The sequence below is a fragment of the Salarias fasciatus genome, chromosome 23 (genome assembly GCF_902148845.1).
Source record: "Salarias fasciatus chromosome 23, fSalaFa1.1, whole genome shotgun sequence".
Classification (NCBI taxonomy): Eukaryota; Metazoa; Chordata; class Actinopteri; order Blenniiformes; family Blenniidae; genus Salarias; species Salarias fasciatus.
In genome coordinates this window covers 1991980-2005352 of record NC_043766.1, presented here as the reverse complement: position 1 = coordinate 2005352, position 13373 = coordinate 1991980, and the positions used below count along the sequence as shown (strand labels likewise).

The 13373-nt window shown below is 42.0% G+C and overlaps 1 long non-coding RNA gene across 1 annotated transcript; it reads right to left on the bottom strand.

Moving 5' to 3' along the window:
* Positions 1–6906: 6906 nt before the first annotated feature.
* Positions 6907–8174, bottom strand: LOC115382136 (uncharacterized). Its single transcript, XR_003930498.1, has 2 exons — positions 8053–8174; positions 6907–7907 (listed from the first exon to the last, which is right to left on the bottom strand). It is a non-coding gene; the product is annotated as an uncharacterized LOC115382136 (long non-coding RNA).
* Between the last annotated feature and the right edge of the window lie 5199 nt (positions 8175–13373).

Sequence of the window (13373 nt, the reverse complement as noted above, 5' to 3'; positions counted from 1 at the left end):
GGTGGACTTAATACAATACATATTACTTGTACAAGCACTGTGAAGTACTTTTACTGTGGACTTTTCCTGTCATTTGTCACCAAAGTCAGGCAAAATTGGCTTTTATTTACAACAGGGAACTTTGACAATGGATTCCAGTAAAACTACACAGTAATAGTACTTCATAGTACTTGTGCAAGTAATTTGTAATGTATTAAGTCCAGCAGTACTGATGTCATGGACTACTTATTGAAAAAAAGGATTTTAATGCACTTCAAAGTCGGGCCAAAATTAGCTTTTATTCATACCTACAGGGAACTTTGGTGACACATTACAGGAAAAGTACACAGTAAAAATGCTTCAAAGTCCTTGTACAAGTAATATGTAATGTGTTAAGTCCAGCAGTACTGATTGTGTGGACTACTTATTGAAAAGAAGGATTTTATTGCACTTCAAAGTTAGGCGAAAATGGCTTTTATTCACATCAATAGGGAACTTTGGCAATGAATTACAGGAAAAGTACACAGTAATAGTACTTCATAGTCATTGTGCAAATAATTTGTAATGTATTAAGTCCAGCAGTACTGATGTCATTGACTACTTTTTGAAAAAAAGGATTTTAATGCACTTCAAATTTGGGCCAAAATTAGCTTTTATTCACACCTACATTGAATTTTGGTGACACATTACAGGAAAAGTACACAGTAAAAATACTTCAAAGTCCTTGTACAAGTAATATGTAATGTGTTAAGTCCAGAAGTACTGATTTTGTGGACTACTTATCGAAAAAAAGGATTTTATTGCACTTCAAAGTCAGGCGACAATGGCTTTTATTTACAACAACGTTGAACTTTGGCGACAAATTACAGGAAAAGTACACAGTAAAAGTACTTCATAGTCATTGCACAAGTAATATGTAATGTACTAAGTCCAGCAGTACTGATTTTGTGGACTACTTATCGAAAAAAAGGATTTTATTGCACTTCAAAGTCGGGCGAATTTGGCTTTTATTTACAACAACGTTGAACTTTGGCGACAAATTACAGGAAAAGTACACAGTAATAGTACTTCATAGTACTTGTGCAAGTAATTTGTAATGTATTAAGTCCAGCAGTACTGATTTCGTGGACTACTTATTGAAAAAAAGGATTTTAATGCACTTCAAAGTTAGGCGAAATTGGCTTTTATTTACAACAACAGGGAACTTTGGTTATGAATTCCAGGAAAACTACACAGTAATAGTACTTCATAGTCATTGTACAAGTAATATATAATGTTCTCAGTCCAGCAGTACTGATTTTGTGGACTACTTATCGAAAAAAAGGATTTTATTGCACTTCAAAGTCGGGCGAAATTGGCTTTTATTTACAACAAAAGGGAACTTTGGCAATGAATTCCAGGAAAACTACACAGTAATAGTACTTCATAGTACTTGTGCAGGTAATTTGTAATGTATTAAGTACAGCAGTCCTGATTTCGTTGACTACTTACTGAAAAAAAGGATTTTAATGCACTTCAAAGTCAGGTGAAATTGGCTTTTATTTACATCAACAGGAAACTTTGGTAACAAATTACAGGAAAAGTACACAGTTAAAGTACTTCAAAGTACTTGTGCAAGTCATTTTTAATATATTATGTACAGCAGTATTAATATCGTGGACTACTTATTGAAAAAAAGGATTTTAATGCACTTCAAAGTCGGGGGAAATTGGCTTTTATTTACAACAAAAACGAACTTTGGTGACACATTACAGGGAAAGTACACAGTAAAGGTACTTCATAGTCATTGTACAAGTAATATGTAATGTACTAAGTCCAGCAGTACTGATTTTGTGGACTACTTATTGAAAAAAGGATTTTAATACACTTCAAAGTTAGGTGAAAATGGCTTTTATTCACAACAACGGGGAACTTTGGTGACACATTACAGGAAAAGCACACAGTAAAAATACTTCAAAGTCCTTGTACAAGTAATATGTAATGTGTTAAGTCCAGCAGTACTGATTTTGTGAACTACTTATTGAAAAAAAGGATTTTATTGCACTTCAAATTTGGGCGAAATTGGCTTTTATTTACAACAAAAGGGAACTTTGGCAATGAATTCCAGGAAAACTACACAGTAATAGTACTTCATAGTCATTGTACAAGTAATATAGAATGTACTAAGTCCAGCAGTACTGATTTTGTGGACTACTTATCGAAAAAAAAAGGATTTTATTGCACTTCAAAGTCGGGCGAAATTGGCTTTTATTTACAACAATGTTGAACTTTGATGACAAATTACAGGAAAACTACACAGTAATAGTACTTCATAGTACTTGTGCAAGTAATTTGTAATGTATTAAGTCCAGCAGTACTGATTTCGGGGACTACTTATTGAAAAAAAGGATTTTAATGCACTTCAAAGTCAGACAAAAATGGCTTTTATTCACATGAAATGGGGATTTCGGCCATGAATTACAGGAAAAGTGCACAGTAATAGTACTTCATAGTCATTGTACAAGTAATATGTAATGTACTAAGTCCAGCAGTACTGATTTATTTGACTACTTATGAAAAAAAAGGATTTTATTGCACTTCATAGTCGGGCGAAATTGGATTTTATTTACAACAACGGGGAACTTTGGCGACAAATTACAGGAAAAGTACACAGTAATAGTACTTCATAGTACTTGTGCAGGTAATTTTCAATGTATTAAGTCCAGCAGTACTGATTTTGTGGACTACTTATTGAAAAACAGGATTGTAATGCACTTCAAAGTCAGATAACAATGGCTTGTCTTACTATGTCTAATGAACTTTGGCAACAAATGAGAGTAAAAGTACACAGTATTCATACATCTTAGTGTTTATGAAAGTAATATATAATTCATGAAGTGCAGTAATATATAATCATCAATATATAATGTATTACATGCAGTGAGCTGTGTTCCGTCGTGCTCCACTTTTTTTTGAAATGGGTTTTGGAACGGTGTTACCGTAATGCTCGGTGTATTTGCGCACAGCTAGTGAACGTGCGGCTCATTTGACTGCGGGCTAAGAAGTGTAGGCTCACTTGACCGCAGTACGTTAATGGGGGTTTTAATAAACCAAAACCGTCAAGAATTCAGCAAGTTCAGTGTATTATTGTCAGTGCAGGCTGCTCACCTTCCATCCACCACTGCAGAGCGCTCCGGAGAAGCCCCCTGGGTAAGATGGCCGACCGCTGACGCCGCCGACGAAACTCCAATGAGCCATCTGGCCTTTCTATTTGTAAATCTATGGCCTGTGCCTTCAATTGAAATAATAATGATGAAAAAAAAAACAATAGACGGTGCGGGGTGAAGAGCAGGAAGTGAGTTTTTCAATCGTCCAATCAGCTTTCTCTGACGTCACGTTGATTTGCATATTTCCCGTCATGCACTTGAAAAAGTCGGAAATAATCGGTCGTGGTCTGATCAGAACCGGAGTGGATCTGCGAGCCTTTGTGAGATCGATGTGACAACCTGTCGGGGGTCCTGTTGGTCGGGTTTGGGCTAACTTCCCATGTGGTCCCACCGGGAGTCAGACCCGTCTCCATTACATGCTACTTAAATAGCGCTCAGTCACATTCGTATTTTGTACAGCAGTCCAGTCTGGCAGCTCGTGCTCGTGACGGACGAGATGCAGTAGTAGCTGCTGGACAGCCTGTCTGATGGCACTGGGGATTGGTGAATCGGGCAGGTGGGCTGTTGTACCGGGTGTGAGACTAGGTCGGAGAACTTACTCCGGGACCGTGATGAGACGAGAGGTCTCTCTGGCCCGTATCTCACACTTTGATTTTAAATTTTCGTTTCAACATACGTTTCAACTCTTTCACAACGTCGAAAAAATGCACAAAATACAGAAAAAATATAACTTTTTCAGGAGCCATTTTACTGACTGGAGATTATTTTTTATTCAGTTTCTTAGATCTAGTAGTTATTATAAAAACAAATTTTGGCTTTCTCAATGTTTTTTTTCAGTCTCTCCACATTTTCATTTCCTGAGAGACTTACAAATTGGCTTTTTTTTTTTTTTAACTGAACCGTGTTATCTCCGACGTATGCTAGCTGAGGTTACAAACAACACAGTTTCGGGTTTTACCTTGGTAATTGTGAATGTAGCTTGGAATATAAAGTTGGAATCCCTTGGTTTTTTTACTCCATGCTGCAGCCACTATATGGAGCCATATTATTCTTGCATTGCGTCTCATCATGCCTACTTCTTCATTAATGCTCACACTGTCAAACTTGCATTTCAACTTTCACTTTACATTTGTACATGTCACGCTCTTTTATTGCAGGTCTGACCTGACAACAATACATTTACAAAAGGTGAATGCTATTTTTACGACAAACCTAGTTTTATATCAATCTTTAACAATATCTGCTTAGAAGCTCTTCATATATTTTGGCTCTTCATATATTTTGGCTCGTCAGTGGAACCACAGCTTCTCCATCAAACACTATTGATTGCGGATTGCAGATAAACAGTGCCACCTAGTGGCTGGGGAACAATGACATTTCAAGTTCAAGCAAGTTTTGTTCTAGAAAATTATTCATATTTTAAGAAAATATATCTAACATGTAACATTTTCTCAGTAAGATACTACAGCTAATATTGAGCTAGAATTACTGGTAATAAGCTACAACAAAGGTATACATGAAATCCCGGCAGGGGAACAAGATGTTTTTTTTCTTATTTTCATCTGTTGATCTGAATTCACCTGTTTTTATGCACTGTCAGTAGAACAGAACCAAAATCGGATCTACCCTCATCTTGAGCGTCCTTTTCTACCAGCTGGAGTGATAGTCTAGTGGTAGAGCATCTGCCTCTCAGCCGAGAGGTCGTGGGTTCGCGTCCCGGCTGTCCTCGTGACAGGAGAACAGAAACCCAAATAACAAAGTCCTATTGATTGTGCAGTGTTTATTTGTTTTCTTGTCTATTTTTAACAAATCAGCAAAACATTTGTGATTGTCTATCTAAACTCTCCGTGATGTGCTGTGAGACTGAAGTGAAGTCAGCCGGCCAAGCAGCGAGCCTCAGCGTACTTACAAATCGGCTATTTTTTTTTTTAACTGAACCGTGTTATCTCCGACGTATGCTAGCTCAGGTTAAAACAACACAGTTTTGGGTTTTACCTTGGTAATTGTGAATGTAGCTTGTAACGTAAAGTTGGAATCCCTTGGTTGTCAGCGTGTGAAGAATGAACGCCTAGCTACTCTGCTGCTGCACGAGTGACCGGAAGTAGTTACGCTGGCTGAGAATGTAGCGGAAGTACGTCAGTCCAGCTCGGGCATATGCCCTATTGCCTTTGATTATTTCAGTTATTACTCATTTGTTGTAACTGAATGTAGAGACAATCAGAGGATTTCTGTGTGATGGAGCAGGAGTCCACTACCATCACTGCTTCACTTTGCTTAAAGCCTATATTGAAGCCTTTTAAAGGCTTTCTCTCAAGAGACATTGGGCTGTAGACAACAGGTATTTCTAGAGAAACTAAAACCCAACCCAGTCCCGGATACAATAATACTGAAGGAGGATTACCGGACATATTGATATGTTAATATATTCTCTTACTGATACCTGTAGTTCTTCACAATGTCCACTAGATGGAGCCACAGCTAAAGTTTGACTTTGAGACAGCATTGAAACAAGTGCTATCTCTCACGAGATTTATTCAATTGAATCTATTCTATATATCCATTCTTATTGTCTAAGATATTGATTTACCATTACTTTAACCTAGCCAACAGTAGAAAGAGTAGACGATTTCTTGAAACCACTCTTAAAATGCTTGAACTCTGTTCAATAAACTTCTCAGTACTTTTGAGTGAAATTTCACAGTAATTTCATCCAGAACAACAAAATATACTCTTACACGGGAGGTACTGGGAATGTAATTTTTGTTTTTCCTTATACATTTAGTGTTGGCGTCTGCAAGAATGTCTGCAGTGCCATTCTGTTACAAGAATGAGACTTGTTTTCAGACACAAAGTTAAAAAGTACCAGTATGTGGAAAAGAAAGTCAAGTTTGACACAATAGGTACAAGAAATAGAATAGGTACAAACTAAAAACAAGCCCCATGACTTTCGTTAGATTTTCTGTGTTGAATTGTAAATGACATAAAATAAGATGACTCATTTAAAAAAAAAAAAAAGGAATTAAGGCAAAATTGGAAGTTGTGTCCAAACAGAATCCAATAGAATTTGAGAAAAAACATTTGCAAAACTCAACATGTACTAAAAACGCTTCAATTGATTATCCTTAAATATGTAAGAAAACAAATTTAACTTCAGATTTTTCTTGTATGTTTTTCAACAAGTGTGTTACTTGTGTTCAAACTTCAGAATCAGGTCACAGACAACGCTGGATGTTGTCTTCTTAGCTCGAGGTCTAAGGTTGGTTCTTCTCAGCGTTTTTAAGGGGAAAAAAAAGTTTTAAGAAAAGAATGAGGAGACGTGACAGAGGGTTTTCAATTTTTATTGACTTTTTGGACAGTTTCTTTTCCAGTGTCATCCATAACCGTTCACTTCAATGGTATTTGCATATTCTTTCTTTCATTTCTAGGAGGATATAAACAAAGGTAGGCTGATGTGCGACGCTGAATCATCTCGTCAACAAAATCTGCAGAATTCAGCACTGAGTTTAACGAGGGACCTGCAGACACCATGAGGCATCCTCTCTACCTTGTTTGTATCTTTCTAGTTGTAAGGCTGATTTTGAAAAACAAAAACAAAACAAGAAAGGGCCATTGCTATTGAGCAGAGTGACCTGCATAGCAACTGGAAGACAAAAGGACTGGACACTGACCCAATACAGAGGAGCAACACCAGACACCACTAGACATGTAAGTTGGCACAAGATGGTTTGCTGTCTTTGCACACAATCGCACAATGTCCTACTGCAGAGTGATTTTTTTTTAATATGTGGAAAACAGTCCATTGAACAGTTAGTGTGAGGCTGTGATGCACTGGAGCTCTAGGCCTAGTGTTGTAAGAGTTTCTTTTTTTTTTTTTTTTTTCAATTTCCTTGTTTTCTTCTTCCTCCCGTTTTTTTCTCTTCAAGTTTTGGCGCGATCTCCGAGCATCTGGCAGTTAGAGCAGGTGCCTCTCTGCAAGTGGCTGAACACGTCCCTCCGATCCCCACGCCCCGTTTTGTAGTTATGCCCCATTCATAAGGCTACAAGGTACATGCCGCTACTCACCCATGTTCTCACAAGCACAGTCAGAAGCAAACGGAAGGACGCCGACGGAGGACAACCACTACACTGTGCTTGAAAGGGAAGGGTTCAATGACCAGACAGTTTTCACTTGGCTACATGGATAAAAGCAGGTGGGAGGAGGGATGCTCGAACAACCGCCGGTGTGTCTCAGTACGTCGCCGGCGCTAATTCAACCCCTTCAGCCCGACCTGCGAAGGCAACTAAGAGAAGGGCAGCTCAAAGAAACACATCGAAGTCTGGCCACCGCTGAATTTGATTTGACAGTTCGACCCACAATGAAATGTTAGCTTTAAGCAACGTCTACACACAGTCTTTCACAGACTGACTTCACCACTGCACCTGCCTAGTTTTGTCCTCCTTATGAAACCTTATTCTTATATAATGCAGGACACAAAGCTCACGAGTCAATTACAGTATCCGACAGCACTTTGAGACGGATGAATGTGGGAGGGCTGATCAAGAGGAATGAAGAGAAAGGGGTCAGCGGTCAGTCCAGTCAGAGGTGGAGTGGCTGGGAGGGAGGGAGGGAGGGAGGCAAGGGGGGGAAATGACTTGGGTAGAGGGAAGATTGTGTCCGATTCGGGTTCAGGCCGACGTAATAAGCAGCACGGCTTAGAAGCGCTTTGGTCCCCAGGGTGAGGCCTTTGCGGCCACAGGGGCTACGAAGCTCGGGAAGTCTTCAGAGCTGCTCATGTCAGGAGCCTGAGAGCAGACACAAACATCACTGAGGACGCTTTTACATCCACAGAGGCAGGAGACGCCACCGCAGACAGGCACGGGTGCTCAAGAGAAAAGTGAACCTGAACACCAGTGTGCCAGCGGAGTGTCGTTCCCCGAGACCGCTCACCTTCTCATTGGTGTTAGTCCAGGGAGCCTCCCTCACCACAAAGCCTTTGGATGGGCCGCGCTGTTCATCGCCGGCAGCAGCGCTGCTGCTCGGGGGCCTCATGTAAGCCATCTTCGCTAAGTTTTCCACCACATCTGCCATCTGGAGAAATCGCCACCAAAAAGACAGGTGCCTGAGCGAACTTGTCGTTATCACCGACCGGTCGGCGTTGATTGATTGTGCGGAGGAGGGATGAGCTCACGTATTCCTCTTCCAGGTTCAGGAGGTGGTCGATGGCTTCATCCACGAGCTAAACTAAACTAGCAAATGTGCAGAATAAAATCATTTGAACTCAACTGAAATGGAAAGTGACCTTTTGTGGTTTTCTCTGACAAATGGAAAATGTAATTTTCCACCATCACATAAAGCAAAGCTGGAGACCCGACATGGCCTGAACCACTGCAGGAAGTGATCATGTTCCTGTAACCTGTTCCATCAGTAAAACTGCAGCGTTATTAAGGAGGAGTGACAGTGGAGCAGAGCTGGACGACTCTCTCTGATCAGAGCTGACAATATATGAAGTGTATCCTCCAGACAAATACAAACTGACCATTTCTAAGTACTGTGAATACTATCACCACCAGCGGAAGTGAAAGATCTTACTTTGCGAAGTCCAGATAAGCCATGTGGCCATGGTAGAAGCCGGGCTTCTTCTCTTTCCATGAGGTGATGTTTTTCACAAAACGAATCTGGAGATGACAGATTAAAACAAGCTCAATATGGAAAAGAGTAGCTGCAGTTTGGTGCTTGAGATGAATGTTAAAGTTCTGAAGTCACTGAAAGCTTCTACCAGATTGACATTTCAGTGAGACCGAGTCAGCTCAGCTGTCTTTCCCCAAATGAAACAGAAAGCAATGTGGGCCCAACAGTGACTGAGGAGGACTTCTGTAGACAAATTCAAGTTTTCCAGATTAGTGATGTTCAAAACCAGAGAGTTGAGCGCTGTGTATCCAGGCAGTGAAGTGTAAGACTAATAATACTGGCTCACAGTCGCATATCTCAACAAACCAGTCCAAGCTAAAAACAAAAATGAGGGGTTATTTGATTGTCATTATAAAATTAAAAAAATGAAAATTCAAAGTTCTCTCTCTCAGGGTCAAGAAGGGATAAAAGCTGGCTGAATTTCAGCTTCTGTTTCTCGAGTTTTGGGAGATTGGTTGGCATCGCTGGGCGGAGTGCGGTCGCAGCTTCCTGGACGGTGGAGGGAAGACTGGAGCACAGTGAGAGCAGGACAGGTCGTCCCCCCACTGCTGGGGTCCACGGCTGCAGCAGGCCGGCTGCTCCTCGGCATGGCTCTATTCCAGACACATGATCGGTTCAGCAGGGAGCAGCTCTTTGTCATTATCGGTCAAACCATTGAAATATGGAATCTATCCAAAAGCTTATTGGCCGTGTTTCATATGTCTACGGAGGAAAAGTTATTTAGTGATCAATATCTATATAGTTTTATTACCCAGCCCTGCTCAGGGCGTGGTTAAAGCTTTGTCATCTGAAAGCAGAACTTTTCTGAAGCAGCACAGCAGCGTGCAACCACGCCAGAGAATGTGTTATTGAACCCTTTGTCTCTGCTGCATCAGAAGCACCAGGCTGAATGGAAACCAGCTGGTGTGGGAGCTGGAGTCCTACTTGTCCTGCTCGCTCACCTACTCACCTACATCTACTGAGAAGCTCCCGGGAGGCCCAGAATCAGACTCCTCGCTGCGATCAGGTGTGGTGAAGCAGGACTGAAGTTCTCCAGACCGAACACCAGCCGCTGTGTTTCTGCGACGCCTGTCAGAATGACTGCTCCACGGCCGGGAGCGTCTCACCGAGCTTCGCTCTCCACTCGTCCAGTTTCTGGATCTGATTCTCGATCAGCATCACGGCCACCCCGAACACCAGGACCGCCAGGAGGAGCAGAACAAAACAACATCAACCAGCATGTTACACCAACGCTGTTTGTGTCCATATGGGAAGAGCACCTGAGGCCCAGTCTGCATATCCGCCCGCGGACAGTCAATCCCTGAAGTCCTGCATGGAGATTTATTATTATGAGAATAAAGTCAGAATTCTGAGTAACCTGTGGCAATCAGTACTGGTACAGTGGAAAGGTCAAACTCTGTGAAATAGAACCAAGTGTATGAGGGTAACACATGATGGAATTACTTATTGCTTAAAAGGCCTGACATCTGAAACGGCCACAAACTGAAAAACAAAAACTACCCAATCATACCTCCGTATGGAACCATTGCTCCACAGCAGGGCTGTCAAACACACAACCTGCAGGCCGAAACATTCAAACCACAATGAGGCATTGACTTTTTTAAGTTGTCAGGTGTTTTCACTGAGCCAAACCTGCTGATGAGGGGCGGGTGGGCAGGACGGGGCCCTCATTAAGCTATCCAGTATTTAAAAGCAAATTCAAACACTAAGTGAGAAAATAATACATATTCAAATAATGCATAGAAGCTCCTAAAATACCTTATTTTTTCTTGGCATGAATGCACTGCTCCCGTGAAGTCCAGAAAAAGTCAAGCAGTGCACTAAATTCTACAGATGGGGTCAAAATAACCAATCAGAAATCCTGAGGGTGGGTGTCAAACCGTTTTACAAGGAATTATCGCCACCTACTGTTCAGCTATGTGAATAGACGTTCAGCTTTTTTCCCCCTGGACTCTATTTTCACTCAGGGTCAAATTTTCTAGGTGGGCATTGTGACGGAGGAAAGAAACACAGTGACCCAGCCAATAAAGTCAGAACACCGAGGATGGAGCAGATTCAGAGGGACACACATGAATGTTGGTTTAACTGCTAATGACACAAAAGCAAACACCTTCTGCTCCATCTCTGGCCTCTGCGGGCCGCCAGCCCCACCCCCAGCACCACCCTACCCTCTTCAGAGAAGCTGTGGTGGTTTCGTCTTCTTGGGAGAGTTTCAGCGCGGCGGACACTGTAGCTGAGGTGGATAAGTGTTCATTTCTTCTTGAACACTTTCAAGGTTTGAGCACCTGTGGAAGTACCATTTGTAGTTGTGGAAATTAGATTTTTGAACAAGTTTTGAGCGCTTATAAAAGCAAAACTTGCACCAATGTGTTGTGAGTTGTGTACTTGAGATGTTTTTTCTCTTCACAAATCCTTAGATTGCAGGTGTACAAGTTCTACAAGAGACAGATGAAAAAAAGTTGCATGCAAAAGCTCCCCTCCTCTGATTGGCTGTGGAGTCTGCCCAGCCCAGGTGAGCATGGCCTTTTTCTCCACCGACTGAAGGTACAGATGGTTTTTCAACAAATAGGTCAGTGCAGCTCTGTGATGTGTGACTTGAAGATGAAGGAAGGAGAGTCTGTGACTCTTGGCCAAGAACTTCAAACTGATGCAGGCGAACAAATGTTTTTCACCTCATTTATTGCAGCACGTTCTCCGTTGGTTGTCCACACACACACACACACACACACACACACACACACACAAAGCAGCACATTCTGCTTTCTTCTGACCAAATATGAGAAACGTAGAAATGCTTCCAGGTAACTGGGAGAGTTCCCTCTTTCCATGTGGAGAATGAACACAGCTCCCCCGGTCTCAGATCAGCGTGACTTATGGTCTGGTGGCGCCCCCTTGTGGGGAAAGGGAAGACGTGTGAATTGATTAAAAGTCAGGCAGTCCAAACTCTACAAATGAGGATTGTTAATGTAACAGATGATCAGTGATCCACCTCAATATCTGAGGCCCTTACACCGACTTTGAAAACACCATGGTGTTTTTAGGTCAGTTCAAAAGCCATTTTAATCTCATAGCAATATCAGAAAGTTGGTTAAACAGTGCTGAGGATCAGTGATTTTGGCACTGAAGGGGATGGAATGGTTGACAGACACAGGCAGAAGAAGAGTGGAGGTGGTGTGGCGTTATTCACTGACACCACTGTGGAGTTTAAGGCGGTGGAACACATGTTAACCATGGATTAGAACGTATTACTGTTGAAATGTTTATGGAGAAGAAGAAAAATACTGTGAGTTGCATTTCTAGAGTACCAAGTTCAAACATTGACTCATTTACAGAATGAATCCAAAGCAAAAGAAAGAGTTCTGTTGGTCTGTGGAGATTTGAACGAGGATCTTCTCAATCCAAACCAACATCAAAAAGACTGGGGGATTTATGAACACTCTCAACGCTCTGAATGTATTTCTGAAGATCACCAGAGCCAGCAGGATCAGCACTCATTCTGCAACACTGACTGATTATATATTTACAAATATGACAAACAATTGCATAGTGAGTGGACCACTTTCCACACGGACGTGAAGCCGTCAGACTCAGTAAATCACCACACACATTTAGAAAAACGTGGAAATACAAAACACAAAGGCTAATTCTTTCAATACTAACAGACATACTCGTTGAGACTCATTGAGAAAAAGACAAACAATCATGAAAAATTCTGAAAACTCTGCTGTTTGCCTACAAAACACAAACAGGAAGTAGCTATGGAGGTCCATGAGGCTTTGCACTATTCAAAATTCTGACAGTAATATTTTTCAGTGTTACCGTGAAGGAATGTGGGTTGTAAATATCGGTGACCGGCCTGGTTGACTACCGATAATGGGTGTTGGTATTGGCCCTGAAAAACCACATGGGCCTGTCAAGACCCAGTTTGTTCCACGGTCCATCCAGCAGTGGATTGGGCTGCAGGGCAGCAGGGCGAGTGCAGGCTCTTTTATCATTTCACTGACAAGGTGCACATGAAGCCATGCAGGACTGAACTTGTGAATGGATCTTTGGCCACCAGCAGAGGTCCCGCAGGCGTTGTTTGGAGCCAACAGTTCCCTGATGACTCTCATGTGCAAATGTGATCAGTGCATGTCTTAGTGAGATTGGTGCAATCAGCCTGGTACCTCTGAGGATGTCGTCCTCCTGGACTGAGAGTCCATCTTGTATCTTGTAGTGTGGAGTCAGCATGTCACTTCCTGGTTTGACTTGTGAGTGGGGGGCAGAAAGCTCAGGGCAGGATGAGCAGGCATCGTCTAGGTCAGTTACCAGGAGGGCGCTCAGCCAAGTAGAAATCCGTGCCACCAACTCAGGCTCAGCATCCTGAGAAGAGTCAGCGTGCACAGATCATGGGAGGCGTGACAGACAATCAGTGTGTAGTTCAGAGAACCTGGTCTGTAGATTGCATCTTAATCAAAGCAGAGCACGCGGGCATACGAGTCAACGCTGGCTTGACTAAAACATGCTGCTGCTGCTGCTGCTGCTGCCGACGGCTCATCTACGTGTCTTCAGCTGGTTGGAAGACACCACCGTGTCCCTCT